The sequence below is a fragment of the Leptinotarsa decemlineata genome, unplaced genomic scaffold (genome assembly GCF_025532065.1).
Source record: "Leptinotarsa decemlineata unplaced genomic scaffold, Ldec_3_MD MMD2_P_RNA_scaffold_9, whole genome shotgun sequence".
Taxonomy (NCBI): domain Eukaryota; kingdom Metazoa; phylum Arthropoda; class Insecta; order Coleoptera; family Chrysomelidae; genus Leptinotarsa; species Leptinotarsa decemlineata.
Window position 1 is genome coordinate 16481458 of NW_027412536.1, and position 21208 is coordinate 16502665.

Sequence of the window (21208 nt, forward strand, 5' to 3'; positions counted from 1 at the left end):
CCCTGGAGAGGAAGCGGTGGTTATGGAACACATGGCGGCCTACTCCGCCAGGTCGTCTATTCATAGCTCACATGGAAAGCACCACCAAGTTAATCAAGGATCAAATTTGCCATAAGAGTTGTTAACCTCAATACGTCACACTTCTGGCCAAAGCCAGGGATGCCACAAAGATGAACTCTTCAACTGGCTTCTTTGCGGGGAACCAAAATAGCTCAGCCTTAACTCCCAAAGTGAGCACATCGACGGCTAAAGTGGATGCAGTGCCACCTGTAGAGGAATGAGGAAAAGGCTACCATGCTACGACTCTCAACTGGACTTCGCAGTTAGCCCAGATATAATTGACGAGAATGTTACACCGGTGGGGAAAAAACTGAGTTCGAAACGGCTACTTTCGCCACTAATTCATATATACTAAATGATAACGCGGCTAGTGAAGGCCAGCCTGTATCGGACGCATTCTGATGCCAGTCGGTGATAAATCATTACCAAGTTGTCGACCCTTCTATATGAAGTTAGTAGGTGCTTTTTCCCCTTCCCTAGATGCCGGGTTCAATGGTATTTCTTCTCCAGGGAAACCAGAGTTGGAGTCAAGAAAGAGACCTAGATCTATCATCACCCCGTCGCTCCCTGGAGAGCAGGCGACCAGGAAATGGCGATAGTCTGTGACAAGCCTGCTGTAAATACAACAACATCTGAGTACCGACCAAAATTTGCTACAGGCATCTCCACCAATATGAAAACCTCTTTAAGAGAGGACCAAAACATAGATAATATGTCGTTCGTGGCTATCCCTCCCAAGCTCGAAACTTTTCTATCTAAAGAATGAGTTCGAGAAGGAACTAGATGGCCAGCCTGCGAATACGAATATTTATAGCTAACAAGGGGCTGAGCTCACCATGAATGACGCCTTATACAATTCCTTACCAAGTGAATAGGCGTCACATTCTCAGCGGGCCGCCGTAAAGATGAAAGAAATGCATTGTCGCTAAAATAGCAGAATCTGGCTAGCTCCCAGAGCCAAGGCGGATCTGCCAAAAATGTTCATAAGAAAAAGGGGAGACAGGCTTAATCGTACAGCCCGAATTATACAGATAGATGTCCACACGCAGTTAACTATGAAAAACTCAAGACCTCTACTGCAAAAACAACTGGTTGATCGCATTCTCACTGGAAAAGCTCTCGACCAGGCTGTTGTCTACCCTTTCCGATGGTATTCTGGAAACCGGATCTGCCGGTGACAACGAGGCGGTGACTGACCGCAAAACAACAATTAGGTCCACCTTCTCCACGATAACAGTTGACGAGGTCGATAAGGACAAGAACAACTGGCCCACCTCCGCCCCTGAGCTGGATGGCATAAGCGTGGATCGGCTGAGGAGGAACATACTGCTGCCTGGCTTCAGCAAAATGAGGACGACTCTGGTTTCTACTAAGGATCTACTAAGCCCCTTTCCTCTTCATCGTGACGAGATGGAAGAGCTTATAGAGCAACTCACCAACAGGGGCCAAGGTGTTGCTTGCAACGCCGAGGATGTAAGAGTTTTTGCCATGCAGATGACCTATTCCTTCTAGAAGACGAGGCTTCCAACATCTATCACACACTAGCAATGGTAACCAACTCCTTCACCAGGCGTGGGATGGAACTAAATGCCCAAAAATGTTGTTTCGTGGTCGGGCATGTTGTTGGGGACAGTAACTTGCAGAGGTTAATCCGACCTGAGGATCAGGGGCCAAGTGATCCCCGAAGTTACCTGCAAATATTTGGGGCACCAGGTCGGCGACAGTGGGTTACTGAAACCAGCCCTTGTCAATTCATCGGTCTGGCTGAGCAATCTGAAAAATACTCCTCTCAAGCCAGACCAGAAGTTGATAGTCCTAAGGGACTTCATCACTCCGTGACTGCTCTATGTGCTCTAGCTTAAAAATTGCGTGGAAACTTGCCTCCACCTGAACATCCACACTCCAGACTCATTCCTATATGTACCTGTTTGGAGTAGTAGTTTGTATTGTATTAATTAACTTACTTATGTATATATTTGAGCATTTAGGTTTGACTGTGGCGCAACAAGGCATATGTTTTCACTGCCTATGTATACTGTTTCTTACCCAAAACAACGGGTACATGTATTTATGTAGTGAATACATATTTGAATAGCCAAATGATTGGTCATCTAATTAGTGACGCGCATGAATGGATCAACGAGATTCCCACTGTCCCTACCCCGCTAATTCGTCTCTCCGTATGGCCGGCGCCTTGCGCCGGTGGTACGGGGAGGGGGTGAGTTCGGAGGAGTAGGGGTTCCCTTGGTAGTGGTGGCGCTAGATAAAGGGAAGATGCCTGATGTAAGGCCTACGGGCTAGGGCATTAAAGGCAATGCCTTTATTCATGTCCCTACCCACTATCCAACGAAACCACTGCCAAGGAAATGGGCTTGGAAAAATTAGCAAGGAAAGAAGACCCCTGTTTAGCTTCACTATAGCCTAGTACTATAAGAAATGTCATGTCCGATCAGATTTCTTAACAGTCAATCATGGGTAATACAAACATTTCAATGTTTTGAGCTGTTCGCGTCTTGAAATTTCTGGGCACTAGTCAGAAAAAAAGTACCATCTGAGTGTTATCTTTGTCACTAAGTGAATTACAGTTTTACCATTCAAAATTACGAATAGAACTCAACATCGTTATCTCAAAATTTCTCAATATATTGTGTAACAGAATTTCCCCAAGAAATCTCATATCTGTCTGTTTAAAAATCTGTTTTTCCGTTAATCAGCTGTCGCCCTCATACGAACGACAACTCTCAAAAGTTGAGAACTTGTGCGAGCTAAGGACTAACGAGGTCTTACCTTTTAACGTGTGATTCCTAACACGGAACACCCTTTCCACTAAGAGAAACAAGATGACACTATTCATTTATGAGACTCTTGATTAGTATAAAAAATTGAGTGTAATCAATAATGAAAAATGGAAAACATCATTTTTGTTTCGATTCTTCGCGAAGCCACTCTGTAAGTGAGAAGTGGATTCAAATATAAACGTCCAAAAATAATTTTTCCATAATAATTGAAAACAAAAACTCAGGGAAAGTACCTGTATCACCCTATATTCAACTTGACTAAATATCAAAATCTCACTTTCTTATATTGTTTGGCAAATTTTGGAAGTGAACACTGAGTTAGATTTTAAATGAAAATATAAACTAATTTACTTGTGCACTTCAATGCCTCTATAACGAATATCCAAAAAAATTATAAAATTTACAAAAATGTGTCTCATAAATCTATTATCACTATCATCACAATCATGTAGAGGTAAATTGAAAATATTTTGACATATTCTGTAGAAATTTCAAGGCCCACGAGATCCTGAAAAGATATACCTAATAGACAGACCCCTTATGCCAAAAATAAGGAAGAAAATACCTTTAGTTTCATTTAATGGAGAAAATTAAAAACAAAAAACATTTACTTGATATACCACATATACCGAAAACAGAAACTTTATTTTTATTCTGTAAAAAAAGAAAGGTTAAATAACAAAAAAATTGATGTATTGCATGCATTTCATCTGTGTAAATAGGAAAGAATAGGTAATGTAATTGTGAATGAAGAGATTTTTTAGTTTTTCTCCGAATATAAAAATAGGTAATTTTTCCACATTCGTAGTTTTTAATAACACCAAATGAATTGACCGGTTCAGGTCAATTAAATTCCTTTAACGGATTGTGATAGACCTCCACAACAAGAAGATCACTGATTCAAATCGAAAAGACACTTCAATCGCTATTTTGTTTTTGAGAAGTTGAATCTCCAAATGTAGGTTACCGTAAAAATTATTGTTACACTTTTTGAAAAAGGTGGACCTGCCTGCCGATTTTCCACTCCCTCTTACCACAGTTTTATCACATCTCAAGACTCGCTGAAGAAAACTGGCAAAGCTGATATACACACACCTTTGTATATGTATAGGTAGGTAGGTATAAAGTGACGGGGTCTATTCGACCCTCCACCGCAACCCATAAGGGTTTATTGTGGCTCAGATCTATTCACACTCGGCCAAATAAACCCAGCTTCTTAACGAAGCCGATAAGTTTGTATGGTGAGTGGTCTTTCAGGTCAGATGGTGAGAGTACAGATCAGCCGAACTCAAAGAACTTGATTCGGTCCCCAGCAGGACAGGCAAAAAGTATCTGCTCTGCTGTTTCATTATTTTTCAGACAGAGGCGACACACACTGTCTTACGACAGTCCCAAGTCTCTGCATATGATGATTCAAATGACAGTGACCTGTGAGAAGGCCTGTTAGATATCGTAGTTTACCCCTACTGTAGTCAAACAACTGTTTGGAATCAAGCTTCGAATGGTGAATAAACGCATTGGAGTGAGCCAATCCTAGAAGATTCTGCCAGAAGTCCATAAATCTTTTTGCCATCCAGGTGTTCAGTGTTTGTTTGGCAAAGCCCAAGGCGATGCCAATGACAGGTTCTGGTCCAATGAAGCCGTTTGCAGCACCTTCCTTCGCAAGAGAGTCAGTGGCTTCATTGCCTTCCAAGCCAGTATGGCCACGAATCCAGACCAGAGACAATATGTTAAGTCTTCTTATCGAAGAGAGTCGTTTTTGGCAGTTTGCTACCAATTTAGACGTTGCTCGGTAGAAGCCAAGAGCTTCCAACGCCGCTTGACTGTCCGAGAATATTTTTATTGACTTGTGTATGAGATTGAATTTATCCAATCTCTCCGCACACAATTCAATAGCGTAAATTTCCGCTTGAAATACAGTTGCATAAGTTTCTAGCCAGGTAGATGAGTCTGTCCTGGTCTGCGACTGAAAACACTTGCATCAGAACCGGATGGTTCTGCTCCTAATAATCTGCTCTTAATATTTCCTTCTTCCGGAGGATCCAGTCCTCTTTACTCGGGAATAAGGTAAGGTAGTTTGTAGTTGACAGTTGGAGGCATAAAGTTTTGTATATAGACTATTTATCCATCACAAAACACCCACGATTCCTACGGTCATTTTTATGTGAGTGCGGGCACCTACACCTAGATGTCTCGAACAACTGATTACAGAAAACCAAGAAAGTACCTGACATTGATGCGATTAGTTACTATTGAACTATTTCTAAGCAGCACAATCACTACGTTCGAGATGACAATACCGAATATTGTGGAAACAAGAATAGAAAAATACAAAGCGACGATAGTAAATTGATACAAAGAATTCAACAAAGAATAATGAACAATCATGATTTAAATTCAATTCAATTGGGAAAAAGCTGTAACAGTATCATCAGTAGTGCTGTAGTCTTGAATACTATTTAAAATCCTAGCTGTGGAATGAGCGTCATCACGTGCAACTAATATTATTTTGCAAGAACTATCTTCCATTTAATTCTATCTGTCTATTCCCAATGAGAAATTGACCAAATAATTTCTCATCTAATTTTTACCTTTAGTATTACTGAAGCAGATTGATCTGTAGAAATGACGGTTCCTCATCCAGAATATCTGCATCATGAGATATTGTTTTCTTGACGAAACTGAATAATTGTAACATAGGCTCTGTGGTGGTTAGTTTCTCTTTAATTTGCAAGACATAGCTGATATTTTTTGTACCTGTAAAAGAGCAGCAAATCGATATTTCTTTGAAACAGAACTTGATCAGTTAGTAGGCAGAAAGGATATATAGTATTTGCACCAAAGAAATGAATAGATAGGCACTACAGAGTAGAAAGAATCTAGATATTAGATGAAAGCCACGCAAGAATAGTAGTTATCTATATTCAGGTACAGTGATGGGAAAAGAGAGAGGATATCCGAGATGACAAAAGGAATGTTGAGAAATTGATATTGAAAATAAGAGAAGTTCTCTACAGACAAATCATTCTCAACTAACACAACATGCAGAGAATGCACAAAGTATGACAGTAACCTTCAGAACTTTGAATCCTGATTGTCGTGAAAAACTTTGCTTAGTAGTGTCAACTACTACTGACCTTACAATGGTAAATATGAAGTTTTGTCAGAAATCACGTTCGGGTGTGGCCAAGTAAATATAACCTCCGGAAAAACCTGTGAACAAAAAACAAGAACCAGTGAAACCGATATAGGTAGAGCAGATATTTTCCCATTTACAAAATATCTTATATCAACCCTATTATTTCGTTTTTGTTTATTGCAATCAATATTGCAATTCATTCGAGCCTGGATGTATCAAAATACCATCAATCATAACTTAAGTTCAACAACCTGACGAGTGCATTTCCCAAATAATAAATAAAATAATAATACAAAAATTGGTAGTTGTCAACAGTTTTTGGTCTCAAATCATTTCAAAGTTCAAATGGTGTACCTGCAATGGGCTTGTTTCATGATTTGTGGTCTATAGTTCACTTGATAGAAATTTTAAATTGAAAAACAGTGCACTTCGCTTCATCTCTCTAAATGCCGTAGTTTTCCCGTAATTAATTACTAAAAATCGAATGTGATAGGGTGGTGACGTCACAACCCTATTACCGCTTCTTGTTCGATTGACCAATAGAAACAATGGAAATAATCAACATTGCCAAATCGTACAATTTACGGAGACTATAATTATCAATTTAATTATGGAAGTGTAGATGAACCCGTTAACGTTTCAATTAATGAAAAATTCTCCACATGGAATAAAATGTACACGATATACAGTTATGAAAATCAATAAATATAGCAAATTAGATTAAAGAATCATTTCAAATATTCAATTCATTCTACAATCCTCAATCTGGTCAACTGCAATTTATTACAAAAAAAAGCGATTCCTATACACACATACCTCTTTCTAATATAGCTAACTACTAAATTCAAGTGTTATAGGCTGGCGTGGATAATCTGTTGAATCTTTCAAAACTTGAGAGGAAGGTTGAATGAGGTCAAATATAGACAGAATTGATTGTACCCGAACTGTTCCAACAAAAGCTTCTGAGGTAATACCATTACTCATATGATAAAATTTAATGAAGTAAAGTGTATCATACTTTCAGCGACAGTATTAACTCCAGATAATACTTTCTGTGGAGAATACTTGAAGTTGAAATAAAAAACTGTGTCATTAAATTCAATATTTTCGTTTCCCTTTCATTTATAGTCACTTTTTAAATGATTTCTATAAAGTCTTGGAAGAGTAGAAGGATTGTAGTTCTTTTTTTTCAATACTTTCACCCATTTTTTTTCTCATCATTTTATCCTTTGGGAACATAATCTCATTATATGAAATAACTCATCTATAAACCAATGCGCTATCTGTTTTCTTGTGCCTTTCTGCACAATTAAAATCAGCACAAAAATGCACCAAACACTTTTAAAACACACACAAACTAAACTCGATGAAAAAAAACGAATTGTTCTTATGCGAGCTGTCAGCTAAGAAAAAGTTGAAATTCAATGTTGCAAAAATAAGCAGAATGGATCCGAATAAACCATTTTCCTGAGAAAATGAAATATCAATTAAAATTTTCTATAATTATTCATTAATTTTTTTTCTAGAATGAAGCCAGCAAACAAATGAATATACAATAATAAGATCGCTCGAATCCACGAATTAAGCATAAAAATGGACAATAATATTTGCCTTGATAACTGATATAGTACAAGTTAGATCTAAATATGGTTCTAAATAGAATCAAACGAGCTGTATTTTCAAATGGTTTTCGAATGCTAATGAACCCTAATTAAATAAATCAATTATCCATTCATACTAGCCACCAAAAATAAGAAATTCAACGTTACTGGTATATTAGTCATATTGTCATCCAGTCAGCCAGCGCCTTCTGTAGTGAATGCGACAATGTGCTCTTTCTAATGTCAACGGTTTACACAAACTTCGTATTTTTGTTAAAATAATTTCAAAATGAATGTTGAGCACAAACTACTTACTCTATGGTACGTGATGTTGAGCCTAGTTTTGTTAAAGCTGACTCCCGACAACTTACTAAGAGTCGATTTTGAAATGATCGATGAATTTTACTTGAAAAATTTGCATTTGGTACCGAAATGAATGAAAAACTGAAACGGTAGGTGATATATTTAGTAGGTTCCTTTTATTTATATGACATTCATTTCAGACTTTGTCTTTTAACGAAGGATGGAAAGTTTTGATTCAATTTTCATTTTTTCTCGGCCAAGGAGCAGTATGGTGACTGAAATGAGAAGCAAAAATATGTACAGTGAAATGAAGAATTACTTCAGAACATATCAATCCAAAAATAACCTGAAAAATTACTTTCCGAAATGTAAACTAATGACACGGAATATGCAGCAAAATAGGCACCCGCCGAGACAAACCTTTTACAAAAAAACGTTCTTTAATTAGATAATCGTAATAGTTGTTTTCGACCGAGTTGACAACAATAACAACAAAAATGGCGTCTGTCAAATTGGATCACCCGATCTGTGATTGGATATTGAAAACCAATACACTTGGCAAATCCGCTCTAGACACGATCAATTTCATTGGTCAACACACACGCGGCCAATTTAAATTCTTGCTTTTCGAATTATTCTTTTTTCTGCAAATATAAAGAGATTTTGGGACCGATTAGGCTTGATAAGTATAATATACCCCTAAGTCGATCAGTCTATAAGCAAACCAGTATCATTTTCCATAGCATGAAACAAGCCCATTCATATTGTTGACTACGGTTCTGTCGATTTTTGCACTCCTAATTAGCTCTCAGGTTGTAAAATATGTAGTTCAATGAATACACCTATAAATATATTATTAATTAGGTCGTAGAAAAAGTATATAGTGCTACTCGTACAGATAATCTATTCCAGACTCGTCGTCTTTCAGACATCAAGTTAAATAGGTTACTTTCTACATTTGTTGAACAGTATTGTATTTAGAAGTCAGGCTACTGAATGGGTACCTCATCGGTCATTCATTTTGATGAAAAGTGTGCGAGTTTCGCCAAAACTAAAACTTCTGATCGATTTACTCCATTAGCCCGATCGTATAAGTTTCAACATCTTAGGGTTATCGTTCGTATGGAGACGACAAATGATTAAACCATTATAAACCTCTATTGAAAAACACTTTTCCACCACCAGAACAAAAATTTCGCGAAACGCGCATCGAGAGGCTATGACTTGTCGGATTATTTCTGTATATAGATTTCCAGCTTCCTTTAAGAACGTTCCCTGCAAATGGTCGTCGATGGATATCTCTCGAATACATTCACCATCAACGTTGGTATTCCCCAGGGATCTATAGATAGATAACTTTTTTTAGATAGATAGATAACTTTATTAACAATGTATATTTGTAGCAAGTCCAAAAAGATGTACATTTGTAAGGTCCTGTAGATCTAAACTCCACATGGAATCAATAACATAATATATAACCTATTATGTTTACAACATGAATCAACTACTGCCCATAATATTTGTCAAAAAATTATCATATATACATGTATACACACGCATATATACGTACATACACACATATATGCATATATACATACACACAATACACACATATATACATATACACATAAACTAGTACTCCTACTATTTCAGGTATCACTACAACTACGCGTATAGCTGACAGATGTGTCCATATACTCACGAATTGAATAGAACTCATTTTCTGAAAAAAATCTTTTTAATTTTTTTAGGCAAATCATATCTAGAATCTTCCAACTGGAGAGCAATATCTAGAGATTTATTAGCAGATTTATTTAATCTAAATCTCTGTGGTCTGAGATGCCCAGCACCGGGGGTGTTATATTCATGAAAGATTACTATACATTTCTACTATGGATGTTTCCAATCCTCTTTTTATTGTATATCAACGACTTGTTGGAAAAACACAATTATCCAATAAATTGCTTTGCTGACGACAGCCCACTTGTCTCGTCATTCCATTTGGATTCCAGGACATCGACTACGGAGGCACATCTTTACCGGCAGCAGGAGGTTGCATATCTTAATGAGGATCTTGAAGTGATTTCGAATTGGGGTGAAAGTAACCAGGTTCAATTCAATGCCACAAAAACCCAGGCATCGGTTTTTTCCAAGAAGATAAATGTCTCCGAACCGGATATAATAATGTCAGGTCAGATAATTTCGCTTTCTGCTTCAAAAAGTTTATTGGGGGTTGAAATGGACACCAATATATCTTGGTACAATCATGTCACTAGAATTGCAAATGCTGCTTCTCAAAAGCTTTGAACACTCTTCCGAACCAGTGGAAAACTATACACACCTAAGCAATTTTGATGCTTCATAAAGCTCAGATCAGACCTTCTTTGGAGTATTGTTCTCATGTATGAGAATATACCCTGAAGTTGCTGGATTCCATCCAGGAGAGAGCCATCTGCCTGATTGGAGACGCGTATATTACGTGCAAGCTTGAAAGTCTGGAACATCGAAGAAAAGTTGGAGATTTGTCTGTCTTCTATAGATGTGAGAACGTTTTTCCAAATGGATTTAATCTCCAGCGATTCAAATCCAATGTGAATCGCTACTTTCGCACAGGCACCGCTCTAAGAGCGCCTTAAGAATTTTCCTTTAGTGCTTGTATTTTGTCCTTAAAAAAACAAGTTGGCGTCCTCAGGAGATCATTATAAGAGATGATTATGAACCCATTTTTCTAAATTAGCATGTCAGAAAGCGATCTCGGCTTGAGCATCATCTACCGCCACATCTACCGCCATAATGATCATTCTTGCATAACAGGATCGCAGCGGGAAAACACTAAGATTTTTGTTCGCTTCTAATTTAAACATTTGAGCCCTCCGAATCATAATACAAACTTCGCTAATCTCCTTCGTTACGGGTTCAACAGAAGAAAACTCTTTTCAGATCTGAAGTGAGTTTGTTGAAGGGATGAGTATTTAGTTATTAAATTCGTCTAAAAACGGATTATGAGTGAAGTTTCGCAAGTCTCGAAGTAATTGTAGCGGATTAGAACGACGGGAGAGACAGAACTCCAAAAATTACTCTTTGTATACAATACTTTGCAAAAGAGTTTTCTCTCAAATGCCATCTGAGTTTCACTGAAAGTGAAAAAATGGCACAAAGGCTTGTGACTGAAATCTCAAAGCAACGTAAAACCGAATTGTGTGTTATATAAAGGAGTATATCGTTATCTAAATTCAGGCGTTATTGTGATGAAATTTAGTTTACAACAGATCTCTGTCTCTCTCTCTCTCTCAATTTTGGATGGTCGTTGCTTCCTATCTTCAGGCGTAATGCGGGGCTCTGCCGTGATTAACCTTCTTTCCCTAGCTACTCGTGGGAATTTTATGGACAGAATAAACTAAAAATTCTTTCTGACGCTAACTCTACAGGGGAGATGGATGTCGAGCTTACGACTCCAACTGACCTCCCTATAAATTCAGATCAGGAGCGAGAGCTTCTCAACTCTCCAACTTCTGATTCAATAACTGAACCTAAAAAATAGGTTTGGTGGTGCAGCCAAGAAACGACTGAGTCGTCTCCTCAAGAGCGAGGTAACTTATAAAATCGTCTTGCACCAAATTCTTGAGCGACGTACGCAGAATCTGTCTCAGGTGGAGGTATAGCTGACGTGCAAAAACCCTCATATGGGAAGGTTGTCGCGGGTATATAGGTGGGAATCTTGCACCTTGACTATCTGACTACCGCATTAACGATGAAACAGCAGAATATATACTTTGTGCCTGCCCCGCTGGGGACCGAATCAGGTTTTTAGAGTTCGGCATAGCCGTGCTCTTACCATCTGACCTGAAAGACCACTCACCATACAAACTGATCGGCTTCGTTAAGAAGTTGAGTTTATTTGGTCGAGTATGAATAGGTGTGAGTCACAATAAACCCTTGCGGGTTGCGGTGGAGGGTCGAATAGACCCACTCACTTTGGACTTGACCTAACCTAACCTGATTGATTTACATGAAGTAAATTACTATAGTTGTTGATTTTTACTACTAATTGAGTCGGCGGGATTTTTCACAAGAGTTTTTTCTTCTTTTTTCAGCTATAGTTCTATCAGGCAAATTCAAACAAATTGAAAAAAACATTCAAGTTCCACGTTGTTATTTGGGTAGATCCAAATCAAGCTTGTAGTAGACTTTCTAACCTAACTTGAATTAAAATCAAAATCGTAATTGAATTTTTCAGTAAGAAATGAAAACCAAAGTCGGATTCAAAAAGTGAAGACACTCCTTGAACATCTGACTAGAATTTTGGAACACCTAGATCCTACATATCTGCTGATAAATATTTCCGCAATTCTGAACTGCTATCAGGAAACTAAAAAGAAGAAATTCATTCTTTCCCTGATGGTTCTTGGAGATTTGATTACGATCAGAAACTGTAAGGTTATGTGCATTAAACACTGGCGTGAGCCTCTATATTTTGGTGCTGATCAGATTGATAAATATTCCTTACCAGGAAACGAATGATAAGTATAGAACGTTTGATTTTTTTTTTAAGCTTTGACCTTCTGGTATTTTTATACTATCAAAACAAACGGGTAAACCTTATTCATTGTTTTATTGAATCATATCATTGAAGTGCTTCGGGTACAATACTTCTGTAATTCACTGTAGATGGCGGAGCCCTCTTTTCAATAGTTTTAATTGAATTTCTATAAAAAATCAAAAGTGAACCCCCCGTCATTGCAAACTCTCAAGAGCTGGTCATTTCCACCTGGGCAATACTACTATTTTCTTAGTGAAAAAATAAAATAGCAAGAGTACGTTATGACCCGAAACTAACAGTTTATTTTGTATGAGTCATATTTAGACCAATGTGAAAGTTTTTTATTTCATAACACACACACATTCATAAGAAATTAGGCACCAAATATTTTGTTAAAATTCAAGATCATATCAAATAATTCATAGTCATTACTACACATTCTCGAATGAGCCTCATACTTGTCAACTGCATAGTTTCTTCTACTTATACGTGGAATATTAAAAAAATGAAGTGAATGTTTAAATTTCGCGGGCTATATACATTCGATTAGCGATTTTTATTTTTTTATGATAGTCCTCTCATCCCTAAACTATTTTCACAGTTTCAGCTGTTAGCATATTAAGTTTGTTGGTGTGAGGCATGAAAGAAGTAGAATTAAGTTTTCAAGAATATTTAAAATGTGGCATACAGTAATTGTAGTCTGATTTAAAATATATATATATGTTACGTGCATTTTGATACGTCCGGGCACTATTAATAATGGCCGGTCTGTATTCATAATGCCCGACTCAATTGGGCAATGTGATTAAAACAGCATAATTAATCACTTTTCCCGGCCACTATGAATAATATCCACCCTGTCTTGGACAAGGTAATAAAATAACTGAACTGTAGTGTTTTTGTTTATTAAATTCAAAAAAACTTACAAAATTATCATCAAAAGTTAACAAAAAATAAAGTATTGAACGCAGTAGTTGAAAAATGAATAGTTAAAAATGTAATAATATCAGCTATTATTTTGATAAAAATATTACTTTAGAACAATAGTTTAAAAATTATTCAACTGAGAAAAATCAACAGAAATATCTAATAATTAAGGACTGTGCAAGAAAGTTATTAAGTTTAGGATTATTTATTCTTGCAAGATGAGCTTTTGTGACATTTGGAATTGCAAAGAATGTTTAATTTCTTGCATTTACAACGTTTCAAATTGCAGTCACCACTACAGTTACAATGCTGGAAGCCTTGTCCATCAAAATGAGTGTCTCTGCGAAAACATTCTCGAAGAGTTATATCCACTTTTAGAACATCGTCGATCGAAATGAACTTTTCCTTACACAAAGTAAACTCATTTCTGGAGTACAGTTGGTTCAAATTACCGTGTTCAGTTCCAAGTTTTTCTTTTTCGACAGTTATATTAATATCAATTATATTACGACTATCCGTCTTCGCTCGATCTAAATCTGATATCCTTACTCGAACGCGTTGGCCTATTTCTGCAATAGGAAATTTTGCATTCGAACGCGCCAAAATTTTTTTGGCCTGCTTATAAAGTGATTCTTTAGCTGTGTTACGAGCCTTCCGAATTTCGTTTGATTTTGAGTTGAGTAAAGATGCATCCTTTTCATTATCAGAATGTTTCTTTTCATTGCTCATATTGACAGAAACCCGTCGATCGGCTGCTCGCGGGTTTTCATTTATTATGTTCACACTCACAGTGGGTTATTCCAATTCAAAAGGCTGTTGATCGTCTGGTCAAGGGTTTTCATTTATTATGTCTACAGTAGGTTGCTGATTTTCTGGTTGAATATCGTCAGATTGTTGTTCCAGTTTGGAACGGGGTTCAGGTTCAATCGTAACAGAAATAGAATCAGAAACAACGGCTGAATTTTCATCTATGTTATCGCTGTCTTCGTTTACGGCATCATCCGCTCTGTTCACGAATAGGTTTTGACCTTCACCGGAATCACTATCATTTAACATTGCCTCAAGGTCATCTTCACCTAATCACCCAATCCGTTAATTCGTCAAATAATGACAAGACTGATTTTAAACCTACTTTGGGTTTGCAGCCAATATGACTTATTACATTGACCACGGGCCGTCGAGCATCATTAATAATGGCCGGTCAAAGTGATAAATTAATGCCCAAAAGCGATGGGCATTATTGATAATGGCCGGTCCTTATTAATAATGGCTAGTTAATCAGGATACCCATAACATATACAAGTGATACAATTTTTTTACACAAGGTTGAGAAGATGTGAATGACGACGCTAGCGCTAGACCCCCATCACATCAACACACTATGAAAATGTTGAGAAAGTGGAGAATGTCGGCATATCGGTTGACTCATGCCATGCAGTTTTTCGTTCCAGGATTGCTAACTTTGGATCAAAAAACCTGCACATGAGCATCGCTCAGGAACTGTTAAATGACGTCAGTGACGATCCAGATTTTCTTGGAAGAGTCATAGCTGGTGAAGGATCATAACTGGTTACGAATAATGAATATATGGTTATGACATCGAAATCAAAGTCAAATCGTCCCAATGGAATAGTCCAAGATCAAAAAACCACGCCAAGTTCGATTAAATATCAACGATTTGCGCACTGTTTACTTCGATCAGCGTGGAGTATGGCCGTAAGGTCCTAAAGTTATGGGCCGCTTGCGAAAACCAATACAATGGAAACGTCCGGTATTGTGGAATAACAATTCATGGATTTTGCATTACGATAATGCACCTGCTTCCGTGGGTTGGGCTCCCTATCGGGCGCGTCCCCAGGTGGCGGATAGGGAAACGGCCAGGGGACTGGGTGCCCTGTCCGGGAAGCCAATGTGGCCTTACGGACCGGGACTTCGGACTCCTGGTCAGTTGCAGAAATAAGTAGGGTGAGGGGAACTAAAACTCCCCAAAAGCCTTTGCGAAACATGCTATCGTAGGCCAGCCTACCCAAGGTAAGATCTAAGGAAACGTGCCGACAGCTGAATGGTCGCAGGGTGATATGCGGTTACGAACGATCCCTTTGGGACACTGGGCGAAACCTCATTGTAATCGCCTTCATCTGGTAATGCAGGGATCTGCCAGAGGTGACAAACTCCTCCTCAGCTACTATTGAGAACACACATGAATGAAACAAACACAAAAACAGACACAACAAAAACAAAAACCGATCCCGAGGCCGGACAGAAATAGTTACCTCAATCTGTAGTGGTGGCTGGGGATGAAGAGAAATGTCCATCCGAATCTACCGCTTGAAATGAGGCTGGACATAACAGGTCACCTCCAACAGCAAGGGAACTTCCTGCGGCTGGCGCCAAGAGCTCCGCCTTGAATAAATGCAAGGAATCGGTTGGCCCTGCAGGAAAGCTCCTTCACTTGAGCACCTCCACGGAGGGAACTCCAAGAAGTTTGAATAAGCCACGTAACGACAGTAAGGTCACTGCACTTTCCAAAACCTTCGCGTAAGCCGCCGTGAGATACCTCAAGGTTGCCAAAGATAATGTGTGTTCCTACCGATATAAAAGAGATATCTCCTAGTGACCTGTCCACCTTCCTGGAAAGGACAGGATGGACGATAACCTAGGAGGACAACTCCTCGGGAGGATATACAATAGGTCACATGTGGCCTAAGTGCTGTGGGCCTACATTCACGCTCCCTACTCTACAGATACAGATGCACCTGCTCACTTGTTATTGCTAGTTCGAAATTTTTTGGCCAAAAAACAACACTGTAATAATGCTTCAGCCACCGTACTCACCAGATTTGCCCCTCTGCGATATTTTCTGTTACCATGAAAGGACGGCGTTTTGCGACGGTTGGGGAGACAAAAACCGAATCGCTGAGAGAGCTCAAGGACACACCAAAAAGGATTGGAAAAAACGGTGGCATAAGTGTGTTACATCTAAGTGGGACTACTTAGAAGGGTACAAAATAGAAATTGATGAATAAATAAATATTATCTGAGGAAAATGAAAATTCACCTTATTTTTTGATCAGTTTCTGATCTTGAAAGATGAAAAGAAATAGAGCCACGTCACAGAAGATCTGACTAAGAGTGATTTGAAAAAACTTGTCTTCAAATATTCATCATAGATTTTCAAATCGTAAACGTTACGCAATCGGTTTACGCAATTGATTGAGAAATGGAATAGCACATCGTATATAATAAGAAACTAATCCAAAACTTAATGTACCATTACTGTACCGTGTTAGGAATCACACGTTAAAAGGTAAGACCTCGTTAGTCCTTAGCTCACACAAGTTTCTCAACTTCTGAGAGTTGTCGTTCGTATGGGGGCGACAACTGATTAATGGAAAAACAGATTTTAAACAGATTTAAACCATCAACAAGATTCCGAATCATCTCAAGTTTCCGTATCTAGAAAACTTCGTACGTCCGGAAAATTTGACAATAACTAGAGTATGAGAGAGGAGGGTAACACGGAAAGAGAGGGTAAGATGGAAACTAGTGATGCAATTCATAAGTGAAACAGAATTAAGACGTAACGTATATTGTTTGAATCAATGAACGCCCCCTATGAAGGAGCATTAAAAGTTTATTTTAGTTGAACAAACTATCAATGAGGGTGCCACAGTGTCGACAGTGTTACAGAATTTTAGGAGGGTGAAATTTTATTTTTCTAATAGTTTCAGTTTTTTACTGAATGACAACTAATAATTCTTTCTCTACACTTGAATACAATTAGTTTTATCATAAAGGTTATACAGTGCGAACGTAAATAGTCCTTCTCCTCCCCCCAACCTTTGAACGGGTAAAGATATCAAAGTCGGAAAGAAAGGAAGGAAATATTCAATAACTTGTTAGTTTATGAATTAGAGATTAAGAAAAATGATAATTCGTAACTTTGCAACCAGAAGAGGATTGAAACACCTCCAAAGTTAGTTATCACAGGTTACACAAAGTTCGTAGTGCGTGAGAAAGAAATAGTTCACGAAAATAAATCGTATTTCGAATGTAATTGAACCAAAGTATTTGACAAAAAAGCTTTTTTTTGTTTTTGATTGAATTTAGGTTTTTTGTGATCGACCGTTTTACCCTAGTAACAGAGTGTATTGTGTTAACTTGATAGCTATCACTATTGATACTGATAACTCGCTTGATTTCATTCCGTTCAAACATGAAAAAACAGAAGCAATCCTCATTCACGCCGAGGCCGGCCGTACTTTTCATGTGGCAGAAAGGGGATTCAATTTGATCTGCCGAAAATTTCAAACAACTAGAAGTGTGATCAGAGCTGGACGAGCTGGAAGAAAAACTATATCCGATGGAAAAGAGAAAAACATCTCTGCGTCTGTAGTGAAAACGATCTCTCAATAACCACCGTCAAGAAATACCTCATATGACATGAGGTACTGGACCTATTACATACTCTGAAGATATTACATGAATTAAATGCAGATGAACCTGATAGATTTGTGTGTTAATGTCCGAACGTTTATTTGCAAATCGAAAGTACATAATTAGTATTTGTTTTAGTAACGAAAGCACTTTTTCTCAACCGTAAAATTGTGCGATATTGGACATACACTCACATATTTTTCGAGAAGGTCCCACTCAATCTCTTGAGAAAATAAATGTCGGGGCACAAATATTGGGGAATATTCAAAAAATTGTAGCAAACTATTGGGATGAGTTCAAAAATCCAGTTGTTTTAGTTGTTTTTCTACAAGATGATGCGACTCCACATTTTTCTTGGCGTATAAGAGATTGGTTGAATTAGACATACCCAGGCATGTGAATTGGTAGGTGCGGTGGGTTGGAATGGCCTGCTCGTTCACTTAGAGATTTAATTACCGAAACTTGTGTTAGAATTGTCCCAGAAACATTTCAAAATATCAGGGATGAATTCAAAAATATACTGTTTTACTCTCAAGTGGTTCAAGGAGAACATTTTGAACATTTGCTCAAATGTTTTTTATGTATAAGTCGACATTAAAATGTAATGCTATCGTTTTATGCCGTTAAAATTGACACTTATCTAATGCAAAAATAGTATATTATATACCTAGGGTGAGAAGTGAGCTATTATTTACCAAACATTTTTATATACTGAGGCGCCGAGGGATATAATGTGCGAAGTAAATAATAGCCTTCTCAGCCGAGGTATATATAAAATTTTTTTCACTACTAACATTGATATATTAACAATTTCAATTTTGGCATTAGTAATTTTCTAACAATTTGTTGAATATATCGGAATATCAAGTAGAGTGAAGCGTTTCTTATCAGACTGGCTTTATTTATGTAAAAATTTGGCATGTGTCAAATTTTGATATGAATCTAGGAGATATCTCATTGAATTTTTGATAAATTTCAATGTTCCACTTCTCTCATCGCTTCTGTAGGTATGTTCGGAACTCAGAATTTCTCAATTCTGTATTATAGTGAGAAAAAAATTTCCTTGGTTATATGATAACCCAAGGCAGCTATGAATTGTTGCATGTAAAATTGAATCGGTACAGTGTCCATGTTGAATACGCGATGTCGATGATAAGCGCGCAACATCTACTCAGGCCTTGAAAACGTTTGCCGGCGTTTCCATGACAACCAAACACTGTACAATGATTATTATTGCTGTCAGTTTGCCAAATGCGGTTATAATTCAAATTTAGATGTCATTTTGAAGAAGTTAAAAGATCTATATAAGTAAAACGTCAATATAATTAATTGAAAAATGGGTGAAAATTCAAGTGACGATGATTTAGAGATGATGTGTACCCCGCCTGAAGTTAGAGTGGTGGCAGCTAGTACAAGTAGTAATTTACTGCCAGAAAAATCAAAGAGACTGTACATGAATGCATATAACCAACTGAAAACATGGTGTGAAGGTTTTATTAGCGTATTTCACAGAGACATCTGAAGGCAAAAAGGTATCGACATTGTAGACAAATTATTCCATGCTGTAATCGACACTTGCAATAAAAGAAAATATTGGCATTTCAAAGTTTTTCAAGCTTGTAGCATTTTTAAAACAAAAAAAAACAGTAATTATAAACCTAAAAAATCAAAAATATTTACAAAGGAAGAAATTGACAAATTTATAGTTGAAGCTCCTGATGACGAATATTTATCAAAAAAGGTATACTTTTTTATTATTAGATTGTGTTTTTTTTTGGAATGATATTTAGGCTGTTATAGTAATTGATGTTGCCGGTGGCTGCAGAACAGATGAATTATGCAATATGCTCCTAGACGATTTAGATGTTTGCGATGATATTATTATAATAAATATTCTTAATTCAAAGAACAGAACATCAAGGAAGTTTGTTGTTGTTGAGCTACAATGTGTTAATGTTATTAAAAAATACTTAGCTAATAGGCCAACTGACATTACAAAACTATTCATTTTATACCGTAAAGATAAACATATTAAACAAAATATTGGGCACAATACTATTAGTAAAGTACCATATGTCGTGGCTAATTATCTCAAATTAGAAAATCCTGAGTGTTATACTGGTCATTCTCTAAGACGTAGCTCGGCAACACTTCTCGCAGAAAACGGAGGAGACTTACTAAGCCTGAAACGGCACGGTGGGTGGAAGTCGGCTGTAGTGGCTGAAGGATATATTGAGGAATCAATAGCTGATGAGAAGAGAATCGCCGAATTAGTGCAAAAATGTAATTTACCCAATGAAGCTTCAAATATAACTTCTTCTGCAAGTCAAGATGCTGTCTTAGAAAACGTCCATGTTGGAGATAATTTAGTGGAAAAAGGTAATGAATGCGTTCAAAATACGAGGATTGTTTTTAACACAGAAGTGAATTTACCTGGTCCAAATGTTAGTTCCATTAATACAGGAAATGCTGGAATACACATGATTTGTCACAATTGTACAATTAATTATAATTTCAAATAATTTTCAAGCGTATTTCCAATGTTCAATTTCCTACTTCTAGTTGATAATTAAGTTAACGAAAGTTTCCGTGAATATTTTTAAAATTATAGAATTGTTCTCATTATTTACCTAGGTGTTTTTTTATTATCATTATTTACCAAGGGTGAGAAATATTAATTCTCGTTAGGGAGATGGAGTAAATAATAGCAATTTCTCAGGTTAGTAGTGAAAAAAATATTATTATTTTATATTCCTTCCCAATGATAATTTATTTAGAAAAATCTGACATAGGGTGCCGAAGTTACGAAATTCTCAGTCCCAAATTCGAATATCAATAAATCCGCAACAGGTTTTTCGAATAATGGAGATCGTTGTGTGGATCAGGGGTTCCCAAGCTTTTTTAGGCACTGTACCCCGTTTTAGCACCAAAAAATTTTGAGTACCCTTTCTCAGTAGTAAAAAATAAAACCATATTGAAAAGCTTTAAGGTTTTCTATTTAGTATAGATTTAACCTGTGAAACTCAATTAGAAATGTTTGATCAAGATGGAGTAGTAGAAAGCCAAAAATTGATCACTTCTAAAAATATAACCCCTTCAATTCATATATTTATACATTTTATACAGATTTATATAATTATATTTATATGCATTTATATGGAGATTTATACATAATTTGATTTTGATTGCATTAAAACAAACAAGACAAAACAAAAATATCAAAAAGTGCTTAATTTCCGAACACAGATGTTCAATATTGGGTTCTAGCTTGGTTAAATACAATCTTAAGTCACCTTCAACATTTAATTCATTTCTGTATTTATTTTTAAGATAAGTTAAACTTGAGAACCCTTTCCCACATAAATACGTGGAAAACACATACCCAAAAATCTAACAAGACCAA

At 37.0% G+C, this 21208-nt stretch overlaps 1 protein-coding gene across 5 annotated transcripts in view; it reads right to left on the bottom strand.

Moving 5' to 3' along the window:
- The window catches only part of LOC111513626 (inactive dipeptidyl peptidase 10), a 260347-nt gene that overhangs the window by 179947 nt on the left and 59192 nt on the right, over positions 1 to 21208 (bottom strand). For 2 of the 5 annotated variants that reach the window (XM_074170732.1, XM_074170731.1), the window contains exons 2-3: positions 5996 to 6071; positions 5450 to 5615 (exon numbers count right to left, since the gene is read on the bottom strand). The exons of 2 other annotated variants lie outside the window; for them this stretch is intronic. The gene's annotated coding sequence lies outside the window, so the exon portion shown is untranslated. The remainder of the gene's footprint in view (positions 1 to 5449; positions 5616 to 5995; positions 6072 to 21208) is intronic. One more of the 5 variants, XM_074170734.1, reaches the window with a different exon arrangement.